Below are 22,686 nucleotides of genomic sequence, written 5' to 3'. Positions count from 1 at the left end.
AGATCTTACTGAGCAGGTGAAAGATAAGGAGAAAGGGTGTTATCAAAGGTGTGGATCACACAACATGAGAGTGGGAGATAGTGCTGCATGGGTCTCAAAGGTTGAGCGTGTTAGAGAGAGACATTGGTCTTTACCCTGTAAGTCATGATTAGCTGCTGAAGGTTTTGAGGAGACAGTTAATGTCATGAAAGCAGTATTTAAGGGAGGTTAAGAAAACAGTTATACAGGGGAACACACTATGGTTAACCTGAAAATAAATATCCAGGCTCTGGCTATAGGAGGTAGGCACTAGGGTAGATGTCAGGAGACCCAGTTTCTAGTGAATATTCTGCCATTAATTATCTGAGTGAGTTTGAGCATTGTCCTTCTCTGGAACACACATTTTTCATCATAAAGTCATGAGATTGAGAAAGATTATCTTGATGTTCTTTCCAGCACTAGTAGTCTGGGATTGTTAACACCACTACTCCCCTGGATTAGTACCGTAGGCTAACACATAGCCATTCGCTATCCTGCAATTGCACACCGACACTGCTCACACCAGCTTCTGCAGAGCCAAGACTGCCTCAGCCTCTCCTGCCTTGCACATGATGATGAAACCAGATGGCTTTCTCCTCTCTGGGTTGTCTAATCCCAAATCATGATTGTTATTTCATGTTGAGCATCTTCCATGTACAGACAGACGGTCCCTGATTTACAATGGTCTGACTTAATGATTTTTTTTTAATTTTGGATGGTGCAAAAGTGATCCACATGCAATAGAAACTGTACTTTGAATTTTGGTGTTTCCCCAGGCTGGTATATGGGGTACCATACTCTCTCCTGAGGCTGGGCAATGACAGCTGCAGCTCCCAGTCAGCCCTGGGAACACAAGGGTCAACGACCAGCACACTTACAACCATGCTGCCTTTCACTTTCAGCACAGTATTTAGTAAATTACATGAGACATTCAACACTTCATTTTAAAATACACTTTGTGTGGGAAGATTTTGCCCAACTGTGGGCTCATGTAAGTGTCCTGGCCATGTATAGGGTAAGCTAGGCTAAACTATGATGTTTGGTAGGTTAGCTATATTAAATGCATTTTATTTTTTTACTGTTTATTTATTTTTGAGAGAGAGAAAGAGAGAGCGAGCATGAGTGGGGGAGGGGCAGAGAGAGAGGGAGACACAGAATCTGAAGCAGGCTCCAGGCTCTGAGCTGTCAGCACAGAGCCCAATGTGGGGCTCGAACTCACGGAACAGCGAGATCATGACCTGAGCCAAAATTGGCCACTTAACCGGATGAGCCACCCAGGCACCCCATGTATTAAATGCGTTTTCAACTTATGATATTTTCAGTTGTGATGGGTTTGTAAAGATGTCACCCCATGGTAAGACAAGGGAGATCTGTACTAGTTTTGGAATGTTACATACCCATGGCATGGAAGCACAATCCCACCCCTTCCTCATCTCCTTTATCTCACACACACACACACACACACACACACAAACCCCTCAGACACCCCTCACACCATGCATATTTCTCACACACCCCTCACACACACACTCACACACACCCCTCACACACACATACACACACACCCCACATGTTTCCTACACACATCTCACATATCCCTCACATATACACACCCTTTGCTCACACACCTTACACATGCATCACATACCTGCCATACACTCCTCACACATACACACCTCTCATACACTAACCGTACACACACCTCACACACATACCTCACACACACACACACACTTTATACACATCTTACCACACACTTCAAACACTAACACATCACACACCACACATACACACTTCATCACACACCTCTCTCACACAAACAGCTCACACACCTGATGTCAGGTGAATGCACTGGTGTTACTGCCCTGGCCTCACAGCTGACAAGAAAAAAGCCAGGTTCTTAGGGGACTTATTGGCTGGTACCCAGTGTTTCTGAGCTAGAGGTGTAAGGCTTGATTTATGTCAGGCAATATAGGGTGATAGGTGGATAGCCATATAAGTAGTATATTTCTCACTTCCGAAAGTAGGGGAAAATAGTCCTCTCAAACCAAAACCCCCCAAAGAAACAAGAAATATACTCTTCCACAGCCATGCACCAGGATCCTATTAAACACAGATGTTCACTAAGGGGCTAGCATGTTCTAATTCCGATACTGGAAACATCATCTCCAAGATGATTTGTAGTCTTTCACACTATTTTGCTTAAACCTTGCTCCTGCTTTGACCTCATTGCCATTGGTAGGGTTCATTCTCATGATGGGATAGCTTCTGTCTCTCCCTGGTGGACAACCATCTCTGTCCACTCTATTTTCAGAGCCAGGATCATCTCATGGCAATGCTGGCCCCAAGGGCTTGTGTCAAAAGTAAACTCTCAGGTATTGGATGGAGCTGGTAGAAGCAGATTTACTTGAGGTGACTAGAAGTGGGGTTGACCAAGAACTGAGTGCTCAGTAGACCTAGAAACAGCAAGCAGGTTGATGCCAGAGGGGCAGGGCCAAGTGTCAGGATGGAAGGCCAGGTGTGAGCTGCAAACAAGGGAGGAGAGTAACAGTCTAGGAGGATAGGTACAAGGCGGAGGACAGTGTGAAGTAGATCCCAAAGATCTGGCTCTGAGAGGATACCATGGGATCTGGCCTCTGGTGTTGGCATGTAATGACAGGCCAGGTGTCCCCTACTCTACATGATGACATTTGGATGGCTGCATAATGTCCCACTATCAGGTCGGTGGCCCAATTACAGGTTTGCAAGAATAACTCCCCTTCTTTGAATGCTTACTCTGGACAGGGACTGAGTAATAGCTTTACATCATTATCAAAATTGATCCATAGGACAATCATATTGAAGTGAAGGCTATTTTCCCATTTTATAGATGAGGACACAGATTTCTTAAGAGGGCTTAAACAATCCGTCCAAAGTGTATTGCAATAAATAGCAGAGCCAGTGTTTGAACACCAGGTCTGACCCCCAATTCAGTTCTCTTAAGTGCTGTTTGTTGCTGTCTCCACTCACCTGCAAGGGTATAAGAATACTAGATGATATTGATGCAGTGTTGGGACAGAACCCAGTATCCTAAAGGGCAGGTGGGGTTGGGAACGCAGGGTTCTGCTCCATTTATGAGCACCAGATGCTCCTAGGAGAAGGCTAATGGAATATGAGGCCATAAGAGCAGTAAGCTAGCCGTAGGAACCCAATGAAATGCTTGGGTATGGTTTCAGCTAATCCATTCTGGAGTCAGCACTACAAATATGGCCAGAGCCTCAACTCCTTAGGGAAATTTCTTGCCAGCTCAGTATTTAAGTCTGGAACACCTCAGGTCTGCCCAGTGTCCAACAGCACTGCCCCCATTCTCATCTGCCCAGTGCCATTTACTCATCTTATGACCAGAATGCCTGGCAGAGCTGCAGAAGGTCCCTAGGAGGGAAGGCTCTCCTGGGGGAGGCCAGATCTGTAACAGATGACTTCCTGCAGAGACAGGTTGCGCTCAGAGGCCCTGCTGAAGAGAGCTAAAGTCTCCCTGTGGGTCTGCCTGGCTATCTGTTGCTGACAGGCCATGGAGCTGAGCCTGGGGAGCCATATGCCTGGTGGGGCACACTTTGCCACCCCACTGGGTTTAGGCCCAGCCTGCTAGGTTTCATTCCATCTGACAGCCCCATACAGAGATGCATGGAATCTCTGCCCAATGGGACTGTCTGAAGGTGAGCTGAGCCAGGAGTTCCCAGTGTAAATGAGGCAAGGCCAGGGATTCAGTCTCCATAAAATTCACTGATAAAGAAAGTACCACACTGTTGCCTTCACAATGTCTTGTACCAGGTAGATGTGTGCCCTCCATCATATGGTGGAAACAAGGGAGTGTGGATGGGTTGGCCTTGCTCATCACAGACACTCGGGGAATCCTGAGTACATGTGTGACTGGCATCAGCTCAGAGTGAAGAGTGGACATTGTAGTCACAGCTGAAATAAGCTCTCATGTATCTAACCTAAGACCCTCCTGCTACAAGTTAAGTCCATTTTCCCTTCCATTTTCATTGGAGAAGCACCCCTTGTGTATGAAGCACCAGCACCAGGTCACCTGCAGGCTTTCCTATGATAAATCAGAGACTACTCTTCTTTTCTTGTATTTGCTCAAGTAGCTTTTTGGAGTCAGGTTTGATAATGGTTCTCCTCATGATAGGTGCCTATTGGGCAAGCTGATGAAGAGGGGAAGAAAACTGTTTTTTATTGAGCATCTATAATGAACTCATCATATTTGGTCTTATTTAAATTAATATTTGACAAAAGCAGAAGTTGTCCTTCAACATTATCCTTCGACAGTGGAGGGCAAGAGAATTTCTATTAATAAACTATGTAGGAAAGCATGCTGAGTGCTGGATTCAGACCTACACCTGAACCTTTGCTTTGCCATTACTGGCTAAGATCCTTGGGCATGTGACTTAACCCCTCTGAGACTCCATTTCCTTATCTGGAAAATGGGGTTAAATATCTACCTTTTTAATGGCAGGTGGTTTGTCCTTTTAATCTCATATTCAGAATGTGGACCTGGGAATCACAGATGCTCACTAATTCCTTGTTTAGCAGGAGGTCAGTGTTTGAATGGTTGTGGTGCAGATCATTGAAATAACACACCTAAAATGCCTTATGAAGCTTGGCACATAGTAGGTCTCTAAAAAGCTAGTTTCATTTGTCTTACAATGGTGGTGGGGGTTATGGAGCCAGCATCTGATTTCCTCTCTCTTATGGACCACCCCTCCCCCCACACACACATTGAAAAATTTTGTTCAACGTTAACTTTCTGGCACTCTCTCTCTCCTTCTTTCCCACTACCTCATGCACCCTTGCCCCTCCTGGTCTCCTTGCTAGTCCTGGGATGCCATGTTTCCCAATTCTAAAGCCCCCAGGTCCTCTCTCCCTGTCCCCTTGTCCCCACTATCCTGGACCCAAAGCAGATGTGCAGCAGTCTGCCATCTTCTCAGATGGTGTGCTGTCCCTGTCAATCTCTGGCCATGCCTGGCAGCTGGAATTGCAATTCTCCTTGTTTACAATGCATTGTAATTGCAGACACAGGCTATGCTGTCACTTGTAATTTTATCTTGTCCTGTTCTCCCCACACACTCCCTTGCCTAAGTGTCAAGCAGTTGCCCTTGTGAGAGGTGCTATTGGCAGGAAATGTGCTTCAACATCCAGCAAAAAACCAACTATTATTTATTTCTCTTTCTATCCCTCTCAACTCAAGACATGGAATAGACCACAAGCAGACCTGCCTCTCCTGCAGCATCCCCACCATCCCACACCTCTTTTTCCCTGTTCTTTATGGTTCCCCCAGCCACTAAGGCTTCTGCTTCAGCTTAGATTTTGCTTCAGCAAGACTGGAGATTAGGGGAGGACAATCAAGAAAACCACCCCTTTGTTCTCCACAGGTGGGTTGTCTAGGATCCTTTGAAAACAAGTTGTACTCACTCAGGGCAGGGGGCTGGGTGCCACCAGAGCATAGGGGCTCAAGGTCACTCAATCAGTGTATATGAAACAGGCCTAGGGAAAGACCTATCTATTCCATACCATGCACTGTTCTAAGAACCCTACACACATTACCTGACTTAATCCCCATTATAGCTCTGCAGAGAAGCACCTGTCACAAATGAGAAAGCTTACCTAAGTGCCTAGTTGAAGGTCACCCCACTAGTAGAATGTGGGGAAAGCTGGGATTTAAAACTAACACCATCTAGTGCCAAAACATTTGGTGTTTTACTGTATTTTGCTTGGTGTTTCATGTTTTTCTGTGTTTCTGAGCACACTCAATCCCTGCACTCACAATATTGTTTTCCAAATATCTGTTTATCCATCGACCTGCTACTAGACTGTAAGATCCATGAGGGCAAGGTTTATGTCTTAGTTTGTTTTCTCCCTTTTGACACCTAGCACAGTTCCCAATACCTGGTGGATCTTCTACACACATTTGTTAACAATGAATGTATTCAGACGGTCGATATTTCTGTGGTTAGGTTGCTGTTTGGCAATTACTAAATTCTATGCTCCAGCCGTATATATTCTTGTTTCAGATTAACATAGAAAATCCTTTGTCTTCAGAAGCATACTTTGGGTTGTTTTAGACAAGAAGGACACTTCAGAATATAAACATCATGACAATTGGATTCAAGAAAAAAAATCCACACCTGTAGTCCATTTACATTTGGTTTAATTTGGCCAGAAAGAACTCAGAAAGAACTCAGAAAGATTTAGGACAGAAATTCTGGTATGTCCTGTAGATTTTTGTAATCTACATAAAGTTGTCCATGTACTAATAATAACTTTTGCATTAAGGGGTAGAATTAGGAGTGGATGTCGTTTAGTCCTTTCCCTCCAAGTTTTATGTGATGCTCTCAAGTTATATCTATAACAGAAAAAAAAAAGTTTGCTAGTTTATTTTTAAATTTTTTTTAACATTTATTTATTTTTGAGACAGAGAGAGACAGAGCATGAACAGGGGAGGGGCAGAGAGAGAGGGAGACACAGAATCTGAAACAGGCTCCAGGTTCTGAGCGGTCAGCACAGAGCCCGATGCGGGGCTCGAACTCACGGACCGTGAGATCATGACCTGAGCCGAAGTCGGACACTTAACCGACCAAGCCACCCAGGCGCCCCAAGTTTGCTAGTTTAATAAAGATTGGTAGCAATCATATTTCCAAGGCAAATATTGCAGTATTCTGAAGGGGGTAGAAGGAAAGAAATGTCTCTGGCTTGTTGATCTTCATTATGACCTACACAAGCTGGTAAGAAGGGAGGGTCATTCCACATTCTTGACATCACTACAATCAACTCTTGCCTCTTCATCTGCCTGATGTTCTGTCCCTGCTCAGACATTCACTAGCTGTGCATCTTTGAGCCATTTGCTCAACCTCTCTGTGCTTCCATTTTCTTATTGGTAAAACTGGGCCAATGATGTCTCTAAGTTAGAGGATTTGGGAAGTGGGGGGCTCAAATTGATCATAAAATGTATGCAGAATATGTAGCAGAGTGTCTAATATACAATAAGTCTTCAGTCTTAATACCATTGCTGTTTTGACACTTTAAATGTAAGGACAGTGACTCGAAGGGGGATGGGTGGCTGCAGCTGAGTTGCAGCATTAGACTTGCTGCTTTGTTTAAGCTTCACATGGGGCAGATGGGCTCCAGAGTCATGTCCTAGGAACGGTCCACCAGCTGATCACTTGCTGCTATCTGTCCCCTCCTTCCACATCTCAATGTGCCTCTACCAGCTGAAGACAACGAGAAAGCTTTGATGAGATTCAATTAGGAATACAGATTCTACATTCAAGAGGGCTGAGCATTTCATACAGATGGAAGAAAAGACCCTGAAATTAGTCTAAGTGTTCTGCTCATATATCCTCACAAGCTAAATAGTTAAAAAAGATGTATCATTTAGCAGGATTGACCCTGGGGGTGTTTGCCTCTCATCAGCTGGGACGCTATTATTATTTTGCAAATGACATCTTCATCTTCAGTGACTGTGCCCCCCCCCCCTCACTCTGAAGCCTACATAAATAAATGATATTTAGAGAGCTGCTGACTGTGGAGGAGGCTTGGCTGAGATGAAAGAACAGAGAGGCCTGTGTTGTTTCCCAGGACACTCCCTTCATGAGTGCCTAGGATGGGCTGTGCATGCATGGAGTATTGGGAGTGACAGAGAAGGCACATCAAACCTCTCTGTCTCACATTTGAAACTAGTAGGGACTCTGTCTGGAAAAAGGGGACCGAGGCAGAGGCAAGAGCAGCTCGGAAAGACCTCAAAAGCAAACTCTAAATACTTCAGAGAAGATTCAGAGATGGAACCAGACAGACCTGGGTTCACTTATGCTGAACCAGAAGCGGTGGAAAGAGGGTAGGAGGTCCTTCCCATCCTGGGGAATGAAAATTCAATGGGACATAACACACTAGAGATCACGCCTGGACTGATAAAGACACCTCTTTTAGAAGCTGGGTCCTTTTGCCTCACCATCCACTGGTGCCCTGAGCCTCAGCCCCTTGTTATGAGGAAAGTAGAATACAACCTAGTGACTGCATCTCCCTAGTAGATTTAGAAAGTATGAAACTTTTTTGAACTTAGAAGTGCCCTTGACCTGCCTCCTGTTTCCCTGGATGACCGGAAACCTTGATCTAGATACCTCCAAGTACATTCAGTTCAGACTAATGTTTGTATTGCTTCCTCCATCAAAGTCAAGATTACTTAAGTGAGAGTCCAGGGATCAACATTTTCTCTAAAGAGCCAGTTTGTCAATATTTTGGGCTTTGAGGGCCACAGGTCTCTACTGCAAATACTTAACTCAGCTATGGTGGCAACAGAGGTAAATAAATAACAATGGCTGGGTTCCGATAAAACTTTATTTACAAAAAGAGATAGCGAAGAGAATTTAGCTCAAGGGCTGTGGTGTGTTCACCCTGACATATTCTGTCTGGGTTTTATTCCTCTGCCTATCTCCATGTGCCCTTTGCTCCCTCTTCTCCCCCTGTACTCTGCTAGCTGGGAGGGGAGCAAGGCACTCATTTGAGGTTTTGGTAAACCCATGGGAACAGGAGGGATGTCTGAGAACACTATGGAGGTACAAGCTTTTTTTCCCCTGCATCCCTATGGTACAACCCCTATACCCCATCAGATTCCCCGCTGGGACTATGACCATAGTTGATTCTCCCAGTTAATTTGAGCCTCAGTTTGGGTCCTTAGGAAATTTAGGGTCCCATTTAATGTCATATAGGAAGTTGCAACTATCTGTTGCTCTCTCCTCCTCTCTGCCCCTCTCTCCGTTCACTTCTCCTTATATCATCCTCCTCTCTCCCTCTACCCCACTTCTTCTCTCCCTCTCAGTGCCTCCATTATCATTGCTTTCCCAAACAGATTGGTGGTGAAGCATCTACACAGGCTGCCCTCAACACTTCCAAGGCCCTCCATCTACTTTCTAGCCCTTCCATTCCCCAGTTAGGGATTCTCTTTACCCCAACTGAACATTCCAATCCTGAGATCAGTCAGTAATTTTTCCTACTTATGTATGAATTGTCCCTATCCTTCACACTTTCCTTAGGCAGGAGTAGACTTTGAAGGTAATGTTCCAGCCTCCTGAGCTTTGCACTCAGTGGTCCCCACAAAAATTTTTCTACTTTTCATGACCCAGACTGAGGGGGATGAGAAAAGTAAGCAGGCAGGGGAAACATTTCATAAAAATGTTTTGTTTCCTATGGATGAAATGAGCATACATAAATCTCCTGGTATAAAGTAGGCACTTCATTACTGGTATCCTTTATTATTAGTTTTAGGAGAACAACATTCAGACAAATTCAAAAGAGTCCATTGTGCAGGGGCAGAAAAAAAATTCCACACTCTATCAGGAAATGGCCCAGAAAAACAAATCACAAAACTCTGATGTTGCCAGCCTGGGTGGCTTGGGACTCCATGCTTCCACCTGTTTGATTGCAATCTAGTTCCACTCTTTGGAGCACAACTGATGGCACATGTTCAAGGTCTGCTGGGGCTGATTTCAGCCCTGCTATCTCCAGGTCATGAGTGGAGGAAGCAAGTATATAACAGGGACAGACAACTCACTAATTTATTGGAGGCAGAAGAATTACCTTAACAATTTTATTTTTTTGTGAGGCATTCCTCAAAGATATAGTGGGGGTGTGTCACATTGCCAGAGTTCTAGAAACTTTTCCAGAATTGCCTTCTCTCTTAACTGTGGAACCAGATGGTAATAGTCTGAAAAATTCCCATGTTTCAGAACAGGAGCGTTCAGAAGTGGTACGGAAAATAGACTAGTAATAACACAACCAATCCCTTCCACCACATTTCTCTTTCTGCACTCTTCTGTTTACATGTAGGTTATGTTAGTCAAGATTATGTTGTAGTAACAAATTAACCCCTACATCTCAGAGGCTTAATAAAACCAAGGTCAGTGTGTGTGAATGTGCATGCACACATGTGTGGTGTGGGGGAGCTCTCCTCAACATTAGTCACTCAAGGATCTAGGCAGATTGAGACTCTGCCATCTTTTTACCATGTTATCTGAAACACATGACCTCCACTATCACCACAGCAGCAGAAGAGAGAGCCGGACAGCCACATATCTGGCTAGTGTTCCATGACCTTGAACACCCATCTGTTGACCAAAACTGGTCACATGGTCCTTCCTAACTTCAAAGGGCCTAGGAAATGTGTGGAGGCCTATGCATATTGTATGATCAATAAATAGTTCTGCTACACCAGTCTTCAGCACCTTTTAGACCTTCTTAACAGCCACTTGGGATAGGAACATTTGATTGGCCATATTATTTATATATCTATCCAATCATTCTAAATAGTTATTGAATACCTACTTTGTGCCAATTATATCCAAGCAGTGGAGCTGTAATGGGGAGCAGGAAAAATCATTTTCATTCTTCAAATGGCTCACAACAATTAAATATTACAGTGACAAATACTGTAATAGAAAAGACACAGTACACCACAGAAGCACCTGACAGGAGGAATTAATAGGTTTAGGGGGTTGAAGTTATCCAGGCAAAGAAAATATTAATGGTGGGATGGGAGAGAAGAACGTAAAAACTGAGGTTTCTCCAAGTCAAATCCTGTATCTGTACAAGAGAATAAAACCCAGGAATCCCATCTTTGTGGTCATTATACTCTCAAGTGGACTCCCTTCTATATTAGGGACAGTTTAGAACTCCAGACTATAGACACCAATTGCTATAAACAGAGATTGTACTAGGCTGATTGTCTTCCTTGCCTTTTCCCAGATAGTGCATATGTCCTGTCTGAGCCAGCACACCTCTGGCAGCCAAAGTTGAACTGCAAGGAGGAAGCTCCTCAATCTGGATCTCTTATAGATATGAAATTATTAATAACCCAGGATGTAGCTGTACATGTTTGGACCCCTCCTCCAAACAGCCTTCTCTGGGGGATTGGGGTGAGGGTTGTGGGGGGACACCTTGCTGTTTAATAAATAATAGAAGAGATTCATAAAGTGTCTGGGAAGCACATTCCTCATGCAGAAATGTTACGGAATAACACAGGATGAATAATAGAAAAGGTTATTGAAAAATTCATAATTTCCAAGTGCCAGTGAAGGGCAGCTCCTGTTCAGTCTATTTGCCTGTAGAAAAGTGATTAAAATATATATTATTGTCCTGTCTATAGGAAAATGTATTATTAAGTGGATACTAGCGTGACATTTGAAAAATCCATTTCATTCCATTTAGCAGCAAAGGGGTTTTGGCTGCTGCTTTGTGTAGCAGGTGTCACGAGCATTTTAATAAGCCATTTAAAAAACAAAAAGGGATTTTAATTATGGCCCCCTGCCTCCCAGCCATACTATTGCTTTGCATTTTCAGATCTTTTGCCAAAGAAATTTTAAAACATATAATAGGGAATGTAAATATTCTGCCTACATTTATTATGTCAATTGCCAAGAAAGCAACTTGACCATTGACCAGTACTTATGGGTTGAAAGTAGGGTAGGAAATGCATTTGCTGGTCCAGACACAAGAAACAAAGCCTCAGTGTAAAGGGCCTGCAATCCCTGCCAAACCCAAAGTGTGGCTACTCTTCGAATCAGACATTCACCAAGTTTTCCCTGTGAAACCAAGAATTACTTTAAGGTATACTTCTAAATGGCTTATGTTTCTGAATAATGACTTAACTTAGGATTGGGGAATCATCTGATTCACCCATCTGCTTCTGGGCAGGATGTAGCTCTTGGAAGATCCTCATACTTGGTAAAAATCAGAGCTGGGTTTTAATAGATTCAAGTTTGGGACTTGGGATGGGCAGGTTTCGTATCCCTTCTCAGTATGAAGTTTCTCCTATAACTTGGGTAATGTCCAGGGACAGGATGGGGTCTGAGATGGAAGAACGCATCCTATCAGCCTCAAGTTATGATTCAGCTTTGACAGCTTTTATAGCCCAATGGTCTCTCAGTGCGATGGATGGTGATGCCCATGAGATCCCCACCACTTACCGACTATGTGATTTTGCCATTATTACTCAACTTCTCTGGGTCTCAGTTTAATGATGAAAAATGGAGCAATTTCTATTATATCATTATTTTTAATATTTTAATTTAAATGCTTATTTTAAAAAAAAACAGATAATCACACCATTTCTTTTAATAAAATCTCACTTGGGAGCAGATAAAATTGTTTCTCTAGATAAAGATAAAGATCAGGGCATCAAATTGCCTTATACCTTAAACCAGCTTCCCTCTCCCTTTTTAAGGCAAGCCCCAGGAAGCCTGGAGCTCTGATTTTACACCAAGTCCTAGAGTAGAGTGTGAAAACCAATGTCTTTGGTGATATACAAGATCTCTTCCAGCTATGAATTTCTGACATTGAATTGTGGCCTGTATGACTAGATAGTGTATGGCTAGTTGAAATGATAAGATGGCTTCTTCTGGTCTCAGTTTTACTGAGGAATCATCAGACATTTATCCATGTATTCAACAAACCTTTCCTGAGAAATATATATGCAACACATGTAGAATCCTGAGCTAAGTACTGCTTGAATACGGAACATATGTAAGACATGGTCCTTGCTTTAAAGGATCAACAGGCATCTAAATAATGCACTATAGTTCAAAATATAGGACATAAGAGTAATGACAGAGGTACAGATATTTTTTTTTTTACTAGGAAAAACCAGGAATTAGGCTTAAAAGGAAATTAACTGAGTTTCTCTATGGTCCATTTTTTAGACCATTTCATTAATTAAAATACTTTTTTATTCTCTCAGTCCTCTGTATTAAGGGCTGATTGGTATTCAGCCAGGCTGCAGCAAGATGACTATCCCAGTTGTTAAGATATTGAAATACTTCTGTGTGGGTTGGTGAATACACTCTGAGTTCCTTCAGTGTTTTCTACTGCCCTGTTACATTGAGCCCACCCATCCCCGACTTTTCCTTTATCTACCTACACTTTTAAATAGTGGAAGCAGGAGATGGGGTTCCAGGGCCATACAGTGTTATGGCCAGAGCCTGGCCTTTGTGGTTAGTGCCAGTACTGTACCAATGATTAAATATTTTGAATAATTCCTTTCCCCAAAAGGCAATCTATATCAATGCTTCCTTAGATTCTAAGTTCCTAGAAGATGAATTCCACTTAATATCTACTCCCTATAGAGGTCCTAGTGCTTTTCTTGTTTGATAATCAGGTGGTGAAATTAACATTCTTTTTTGGCTATTTTAGCATCACTTTGTATTCTTTACACTCTCCTAGGTGATCTTATTTAAATAGCATCTTTGTGTTAATAACTCCCAAATTTATATCTCCATCTCAAACATCTTGAGTTCTAGGTTCACACATCCACCTGTCTACTTGATATCTATGCCATGTACCAGTCCCTATCCTATGCAGTCGTCACTGTCAGTAAATGGTACCGACATACACTCAAATGTTCATGTCGAACACCTCAGAGTCCTTTCCTTTACCATCCATATTTAATCATCAGCAAGTCTTGTGAACCCTCAAAATATATCTTGTAATCATATTTTCTCCATCTCCACTACAATCATCTCAGTTCAAAGCACAACAACAAACTAGTCTCTGAATTTCTATATTTGCTGCTTCCCAATTAATATTTCACATAGCAGTAAGTATGGTGATGTCCCTCCTTTGCTTAAACCTTTTGATCCTTCTGAATTGCAGTGAAATCCAAACTTCATACTCTTAACTATAAGGCCCTGAAAAATATGCTTTGTGTTTACCTCTCCCCACTAATCCCCATGTCATTTATCCCTCTCTCCCATGCTGATCCACATTGGGTTCTCTCAGTCCCTCCAATATACTATTATGTTGGTATATCTTTCCCACTACAGAGCCTTGGCTTTCATTGACTAGATCAGTGCTTCTCAAAATGTAATTTGCATGTGAATAATGATAAATTATTAGTATGCAGAATATGATTTCATAGATCTAGAGTGGGGACCAAAATTTTCATTTCCAGCAATCTTCCAAGTGATACTGACCATAATTTGAGTAGAAGGGGTTTATACTACTCCTGTCACAGTTTATTGCTTGGCTAACTTCCTCAGTTATTTTTAAACAGCTTGATTGAGGTATAATTCACATACAGTCCTATTTTGGTGATATTGTAGTTTCATTTACAGACCACTGCCAAAAAGTAAGTATTGCAACAAAGTAAGTCTAATGAAATTGTTGGTTTCCCAGTGCATATAAAAGTTATGTTTACACTATATTATAGCCTATTTTTAAGCTATAGTCTATTCATTGTATAATAGCATTATATTTAATAAAACAGTGTATATACTTTAATTAAAAAATACTTAATTGTTACAAAGGGCTAATCATCATCTGAGCTTTCAGTGACTCATCTTTTTGCTGATGGAGGATCTTGCCTTGATGTTGATGGCTGCTGACTATTTAGAGAGGTGGTTGCTGAAGGTTAGGGTGGTTGTAGCAATTTCTTAAAATAAGACAATGAAACGTGTCACATTGATTAACTCTTCCTGTCATGAATGATTTCTCTGTAGCATGTGAGGCTGTTTGATAGCATTTTACGCACAACAGAACTTTCAAAATAGGAGTTAATCTTCTCAAACACAGCCACTGTTTTATTAGCTAAGTTTATGTAGTATTCTAAATCTTTTATTGTAATTTCAACAATATTCACTGCATCTCCACCAGGGGTAGTTTCCATCTCAAGAAACCACTGTCTTTGCTCATGTCTAAGAAGCAACTCCTCGCCTATCCAAGTTTTACCATGAGATTTCAGCAATGCAGTTCCATTTTCAGAGTCTACTTCTAATTCAAGCTTTCCTGCTGTTTCCACCACATCTGCAAGTACTTCCTCCACTGAAATCTTGAACCCCTCACAGTCATCTGTGAGGATTGGAATCAACTTCTTCCCAATTTCTGTTAATTTTAATATTTTGAGTACTTCCCATTAATAGCAAATATTCTTAATGACATCAAGAATAGTGAATCCATTCAGAAGGTTTTCAATTTACTTTGCCCAGATCCATCAGAGGAATCACTATCTATGGCAGCTATAGGCTTAAGAAGTGTATTTCTTAAATAATAAGACTTGAAATTTGAAATCACTCCTTGATCCATGGGCTACAGTATAGATGTGTTAGTAGGCATTAAAACAGCAATAATCTCTGTACATCTCCATCAGAGCTTTTGGGTGACCTGGTGCATTGTCAGTGAGCAGTAATATTTTGAAAGGAATCTTTTTTTCCTGAGCAGAAATTATCAACAGAGGGCTTTGAGTATTTAGTAAACCATGTTGTAAACAGATATGCTGTCATCCAAGCTTTGTTGTTCCATTTATAGAGCACAGTCAGAGTTGATTTAGCGTAGTTCTTAAGGGCTCTAGGATTTTTGGAATAGTAAATTAGCATTAGCTTCAACTTAAAAACAACAGCTGCATTAGCCCCTAACAAGAGAGTCAGCCTGTCCTTTGAATCATTGAAGCCAGGCATTGACTTCTCCTCTCTAGCTATGAAAGTCTTAGATGATACATTCTTCCAGTATAAGGCTGTTTCATCTACATTGAAAATATGTTGGGGGTGCCTGGATGGCTCTGTTGGTTAAGCATCTGACTCTTGATTTTGGCTCAAGTCATGATCTTATGGTTCATGAAATCGAGCCCTGCGTCAGGCTCTGTGTTGACAACATGGAGCCTACTTGGGATTCTCTCTCTCCTCTCTCTCCTTGCCCCTCCCCTGCTTGTTCTCTCTCTCTTTCTCATAATAAATAAATAAACTAAAAAAAGAAAATCTGTTATTAGGTGTAGCCACCTTCATTAATTATCTTAGCAGCATCTTCTGCATAACTTGCTGCAGCTTCTATATCAATACTTGTTACTTCCTTCACCTTTCACTTTGATGTTATAGAGACAGTTTCTTTCCTTAAACCTCATGAACTAACTGCTTCCATCTTCAAACTTTCCTTCTGCAGCTTCCTCATCTCTCAGCCTTCATAGAATTGAAGAGTTCAGTCCTTGCTCTGAATTGGGCTTTGTCTTAAGGAACGTTGTGGCTGGTTTGATCGTCTACTCAGACCACTAAAACTTTCTCCACATCAGCAATAAGGCTGTTTTGCTTTCTTATCATTTGCGTGTTCACTGGAATAGCACTTTCGATTTCCTTTAAAATTTTTTTGTTTGCATTCACACCCTGGCTAACTGTTTGGAACAAGAGGCCTCATATTTAGCCTATGTCAGCTTTTGACACACCTTCCTCACTAAGCTTAATCATTTCTAGCTTTAGGCTTAAAGTGAGAGATTTGTGACTCTTCTTTTTCTTGAACACTTAGAGGCCAATTGAAGGTTATTAATTGGACTAACTTCAATATTTTTATGTCTCAGGGAATAGGGAGCCCTAAAGAGAGAGAAAGATGGAAGAATGGCTGGTGAATAGAGCACTCAGAACACATACATTTATTGATAAAGTTCACTGTCTTATATGGGAGCAGCTTATGGCACTCAAAAGCTGTTACAATAGTAGTATCAAAGATCATTAGCCATAGAGCATCATAACAAATATAATAATAAGGAAAATTTTGAAATATTGCACAAATTACCAGCATTTGACACTGAGACACAAAGTGAGAAAATGCTGTTGGAAAAATGGCACCAATAAGCTTGCTTGACATAGGACCACCAAAAACCTTAAATTAGTAAAAAAAAAATACAGTATTTGTCAAACACAATAAGGCAAAACATAATAAACCAAGGTATGTCTGTACCTTATGATTCACCAACTTAAATTGTATAATTCGATTTCTTTTAGTATATTGACAAACTTGTGTAACCATTGCCACAGTCAATTCTAAACCATTTTCATCCCCCTGTGGAGAAATGCTTGCACCCCTTCACTGTCACTCTTGACATATACTCTCACCCTCCGCCTTAGACAACCACTAGCTTACTGCTGTCTCTATAGATTTGCTTATTCCAGACATTGTGTAGAAATGGAATTATACAATACATGGTCTTTATGGTTGACTTCTTTCACTTGGCATTCATTTTTCAAAATTTATCTATGCTGTACCATGTATTAATAATATTTTATTCCTGGGACACCTGGGTGGCTTAGTCGGTTAAGTGTCCAACTCTTGACCTCATTCACGGTTGGTGAGTTTGAGCCCTGTGTTGGGCTCTGTGCTGATAGTGCAGAGCCTGCTTGGGACCCTCTGTCTCTCTGTCTGTCTGTCTGTCTCTCTCTGCCCCTCCCCCACTCATGCTCTCAGATTAAATAAATATCTAAAAATAATAATAATATGTTATTATTTTTCATGGTAAAATAATATTTCATTAGTAGACATATCACATTTTACCTATTCACTTATTAGCTGTCATTTCAGCTCTGTTCACTTTTAGCTATAGTGAATAATACTGCTATGGAAATACACGTGCAAGTTTTACTATGGATGTTGGTTTTTATTTCTTTTGTGTGTATATACACCCCCAGAAGGGAATTTGCTGCATTGTAGGAAATTCTATATTCAACGTTTTTAGAAACAGCCAAATTGTTTTCCAAAATGGCCAAAGCATCTTAAAAACCCATCATCGATGCCAGAAGGATCCCCTTTCTCCACATCCTTTCCAACATTTGTTATTATATGGCCATTTTTATTATAATCTTCTTAGTGAGTGTAAAGTGGTATTTCTTTGTGGTTTCTCTTTGCGTTTTTCTGATGACTAATGATGCTGAGCATATTTTCATGTCTTACATGCCATTTGTATGTCTGCTTTGAAGAAATGTCTACTCAGATCCTCTATTTTCCACACGGAATATTGGTCTTTCTGGTATTGAGCTGTAAGAGATTTTAATATAATCTTGCTAACAATCCCTTATCAGATATGTGATTTGCAAACATTTGCAAACATTTTCTTCCACTTTTTGAGTTCTCTTTTCACTTCCTTGATAGTGTCCTTTGAGTCAACAAAACGTTCAATTTTGATGAACTTCAATTTATTTGTTTTTCTTTTGTCAGTAGTATTTGGTTGCCCTATATATGACAACTGTTATGAAAAATGTTAAGCCATTTCTGGACCTAATGCTACAAAAGTATACCTCTCTGTTTAGCTATTACATATGCACCCATGATGAATTTTGAGTTAATTTTTATATATTATGTGAGACAGTAGTCCAAATTAATTGTTTTGCATGTGCATATCCAGTTGCCCTAATGCCATTTGTTGAAAAGACAATTCCTTTTCCTGTTGAATTTTTTTGGCACATTTGTCAAAAATAAATTGACCATAAACATAAGGGTTTTATTTCTGGACACTCTATTCCATTCCACTGGTCTATATGTCTGTCTTTATGTCAGTGTGACACTGACATTTGATGTATATGTAGCCTTGCATTAAGTGTTAAAATCACAGGAAATGTGAGCCCAGTAACATCATTCTTTTTCAAGACTGTTGTGGCTGTTCCACAATTCCACATGGGTCTCCTGTGTTTCCATATTCATTTTAGGATCAGCTTGTCAATTTCTACCCTTCCCTCCAGAAGGCAGCTGTAATTTTGATAGGAACTGTGTTGAATCTCTCAATAAATTGGAAAGTTTAATATTTTAGCAATATTAAGTTTTCCAACTCATGAACATAGGACAACTTCTCATGTACTTAGGTCTTTTAAGTGTTTATTTATTTATTTATTTAGAGAGTGTAAGCAGAGGAGGGGTGGGGGGGGGGAGAGAGAATTCCAAGCAGGTTCTGCACTCTCTGCACAGAGCTAGATGTGGAGCTCGATCTCATGGGTTCCTGAGACCTGAGCCAAAGAATTGGATGCTTAACCAACAGAGCCACCTAGGCACCCCTACTTAGGTCCTTTTAAATTTCTTGCAGCAAAGTTTTGTAGTTTTTAGAGTGTAAATTGTACGTGTCATTGTTAAAATGATCTCAAAACATTTTATTCCTTTCAATGTTACTGTAAATGGGATTGTTCTCTTAATTTTGCCTTTGGATTGTTCATTGCTGGTGTATGCTTATTTTTTGTATATTTACAAAAGTACAATTTATGTTCATATATTTATTGTATATGCTGCAACTTTGCTGAATTTGCTTCTTAGTTCTTTGGATTTTCTCTAGGTAAGATCATGTCATGTGCAAATAAACATAGCTTTAATTCTCCCTTTTTCAACCTGGCTCTCTTTTATTTATTTTTCTTGCCTAATTTCCCTGGATGGAGCCTGCAGGGAAATGATGAATTCACGTGGCCAGAGTGAACATCTTTGCCTTAGTCCTGATCTTAGGGAGAAAGCTTGAAGTCTTTCACCAGTAAGAGTCATGGTAACTATGGGTGTTTTGTAGATATCCTTTGTCAGGATGAGATGCTCCCTTCTAGATCTAGGTTTTTGTGAAATATTTTTATTATGTAAGGGTATCTTCTTCAAATTAAGTCAGCTTAAATGGTCCTTCCTTAGGAGCCCTAATCCCAGCAGCTTTGGAGCCTTTCCTGGATGACCTCATCCAAGTCAGCTTACCCTGGCTGACTTAACAATCATCCTTTCAGTTCTGTACTAATTGTTATTATTACTTATTTAAAAATGTAAGCATTTGCTCACTATCCTTTTTGTTGTTGTTGTTGTTGTTGTTGTTCTCTTTCTTTCTTTATAACCATCACATCAATGAAACTCTGCCCAGGAAGCCAGGGACCAAGTTTACCCTATTCACGGTTGTATTTTCTAGCATCTACCATAGTTCTTGGCAAATGGCAGTTGATCAATAGATAAATATTTGTTGAACAATTGAGTAAATTAAGGAATGAGTGAGTGTCCTGTAGAAATAGGTGCTAAGTGGTAACTCATTGGATAGAAGCAAAACATTGACCTTTAACTAGAGATGATGGGAATGAGTCTGGAATAGAGTTGACATACTTTTATAATGAACAATTTCAAACACTGGCCAAAACAAAAGAGAGAAAGAGAGAAAGAAAGCAAAAAAAGAAAGAGAGAGAGAGAAGGAAAGGAAATAAAAGGAAAAGAAAGGAAAGGAAAGGAAAAGAAAGAAAAGAAAAGAAAAAAAGAAAAGGAAAGGGAAAGAAAAGAAAAGAGAAAAGAAAGAAAAGAAAGAAAAGAAAAAGACAAAGATAAGAAAAGAAAAAGAAAAAGAAAAAGAAAAAGAAAAAGAAAGAGAAAGGAAGAAAAGAAGCACGTGAGAGCTGACAGCAGAAAGAGCTCTGTGAACTTGGGGCATCCTCATACCCTATCCAGAAACTAGTGCTCAATAGTCTGGGGTGTTAACAGGATGTTTGTTTCTTTCCAGGGTCACAAAAGTACTAATAGCTATTAGAGTTTCCCCAGCAGGCTAGCATCCCAGGCACTGAGCCAGCCTGCTTTGGGGTGTTTTCCTACCCCAGCCTGCTGTGTTTCACAAAGCAAAGGCCATGACATAAGAGACCACATGGTGGCTGGTTAAATAAACCTTCAAATGTACCTTTATCATCAGTTTAATCTCCTTCCTTTTACCACCCTGCAGTTAAATCTGTCCATTTCTCAGCCTCCTCCCCCTGAGCCCCCATCATGACCATCTAAATTAAAATCTGTTATCGGCTTCTGGGTAATCCCCTTTGATGCCCTGAGTACTGCAGTATCTGTCTTGCTCAAACCTAGCATGTAAGTGCTGATAGCTTTTGAGCGGCTGAAATGGCTTTGTATATCTCACACAAATGTCTGCATTGCTCGCAAACAGCCAGGAGCTGGCAAAAAGGATACATTCATGGCTGGAAGTTTTATGAAACTGTGAGAATTACCTTTGAGGACAACTTAGGAGTGCTTCTTGCCATTCTCTATTCACTTGCTTGGAGTGAGGAGAAATGGTTCCCGTGCTTCTCTGCCACTGGATTGATACTGACCTTCCTGTGGTTTACTTTGTTTGTTTGCTTGCTCTTGTAACTACCTTGCTCAAACAGGTTATTTTTGCTGCTTTAGTGTCCAAATTATACATTTGAAATTTTTGATGAGCAAGTGTTAACTCCCCTGGACCAGTCAACCCCAATTGTGACCTAACCCATAATTTCAATCTTCACATTTATTCCTTCCAAGGCTAATGTCCTTGCTCTCCTGGGGACAGAAAGATGACTGTATATATGGTGGGGAGAATATATGTTTGGGGTTAGCAGACAGACTTTGGCTTAAATTCTGCTTCTAATGATTAGTAGCTACAAAATGCTGAACAAGGTATTTGAGCCCTCTGAATGTATAGCCCTATCTTCTGTGAAATGAAGATTTAATACACATGTGGTAATTATTCAAAGATAATAGAATTGATGATTGTTGTACTTATTTATTTATTGTCACTCTCCTAACTTATTCTGTAAACTAGACTATAGACTCCATGAAGGCAGGAAATGATCCTGTTTTGTTTCCTGTCCTGGAAAAACCTAATAGACACCACTTGCTCAGTAAACATTTTTGAATGAGTGAATGAAATGAATTGACAGTAAAGTCCTCAGTGTTCAGGGTGACATAGTAGTTTTTTATAAAAATGATTCCGTTTACTACTTTGGATGTTTCTCAGATGCTGTCTACAGATTGGCAGATTAGAAAATCTCAGTTAAGCAGAAAAATTCTTCTGAGCCTTCTCTAAGTGAGGGTCACACCATTTTTCATAAGTGATGGGCCCTGAGAATCTAACACTTCCTGACTTGAGGACCTGTGCCCTGATCAGATGTGAATGAAGACCTTGCCCTGGTCTCTGGGCCTTGTTCCTAGGGACATGTGTGCACCAGTGGAAATCTGAGTGCACCATTTTTTGCTCCCCTTCAAGGATGACTCTGAAAGGGAGACATCCATCTTTCCCCTCCTTCTTTCTCTTTCTGTCTGTCCCTCTCTTTCTTTGTTTCCTTCTTTCCTTATTTTTATGTATTTTCTCATGTCTGACTTGTGAAGCCTTCTCTAATATTATCTAGTGGAGTCACTTCACATGTTATACAAGAACTCATCTTAAAAGATGATGGGGATTCAATAGTGTCCCACAAAGCCATGATTAGTTATCAAGTTTTTAATCTTGATCTTTTAGGCTTTCCTCTATTTATGCTACTATCTATAATGGCTGGTAATATTTGTTCAAATAATAATTTTGAATATTTTTAATGTTTATTTATTTTGAGAGAGAGAGAGAGAGAGGCAGGAAGGAAGGGGGAAAAAGAATTTCAAGCAGGCTCCAGGCTGTCAGCACAGAGCCCAACATGGGCATTGAACTCACAATGAGATCATAACCTGAGCCAAAATCAAGAGTCAGACACTTAACCAACTGAGCCAGCCAGGCGCCCTTCAAATGTTTTTAAAAACCAAGACAACTCCTGTTATCAAAATAAATTGATGTACATGCTCAATAGTTAAAAGCAAGAAAAGAAGAAGTGTTCAGGTGAGGGTGTGGACAGGACACCCACCCACTCAGCTCCCCCTGAACCTTAGGAAGCTGCCCTGTGTGGGAAGTTTGGTTTCTACAGGCCTCTGTGCTATAAGCTCTGGATTGGTGAGCAGTAGCTTCTGGGGTGATATTCTCTGAGTCATGCTGGTACTGCCTTTCTGAGTTTGGTTTGTCTCAGCCACACTGAGAGCTTAGGCTTAAATTGCTTGGCATGGTGGGTTATTTCACTATTATTATGCCTGGCTTAATAGTAGGGCATTGCTGTATGGTCAAAGCTCTATTATTAA

At 40.8% G+C, this 22,686-nt stretch overlaps 1 protein-coding gene across 2 annotated transcripts in view; it reads left to right on the top strand.

Moving 5' to 3' along the window:
* NTM (neurotrimin) overlaps nucleotides 1-22,686 on the top strand; it is a 940,166-nt gene that overhangs the window by 210,529 nt on the left and 706,951 nt on the right. The window lies entirely within an intron of this gene.

The sequence above is a fragment of the Panthera onca genome, chromosome D1 (genome assembly GCF_046562875.1).
Source record: "Panthera onca isolate mPanOnc1 chromosome D1, mPanOnc1 haplotype 2, whole genome shotgun sequence".
NCBI lineage: Eukaryota > Metazoa > Chordata > Mammalia > Carnivora > Felidae > Panthera > Panthera onca.
Note: the sequence above shows the minus strand (reverse complement) of the source record. Positions and strands in the feature narration are given on the sequence as shown.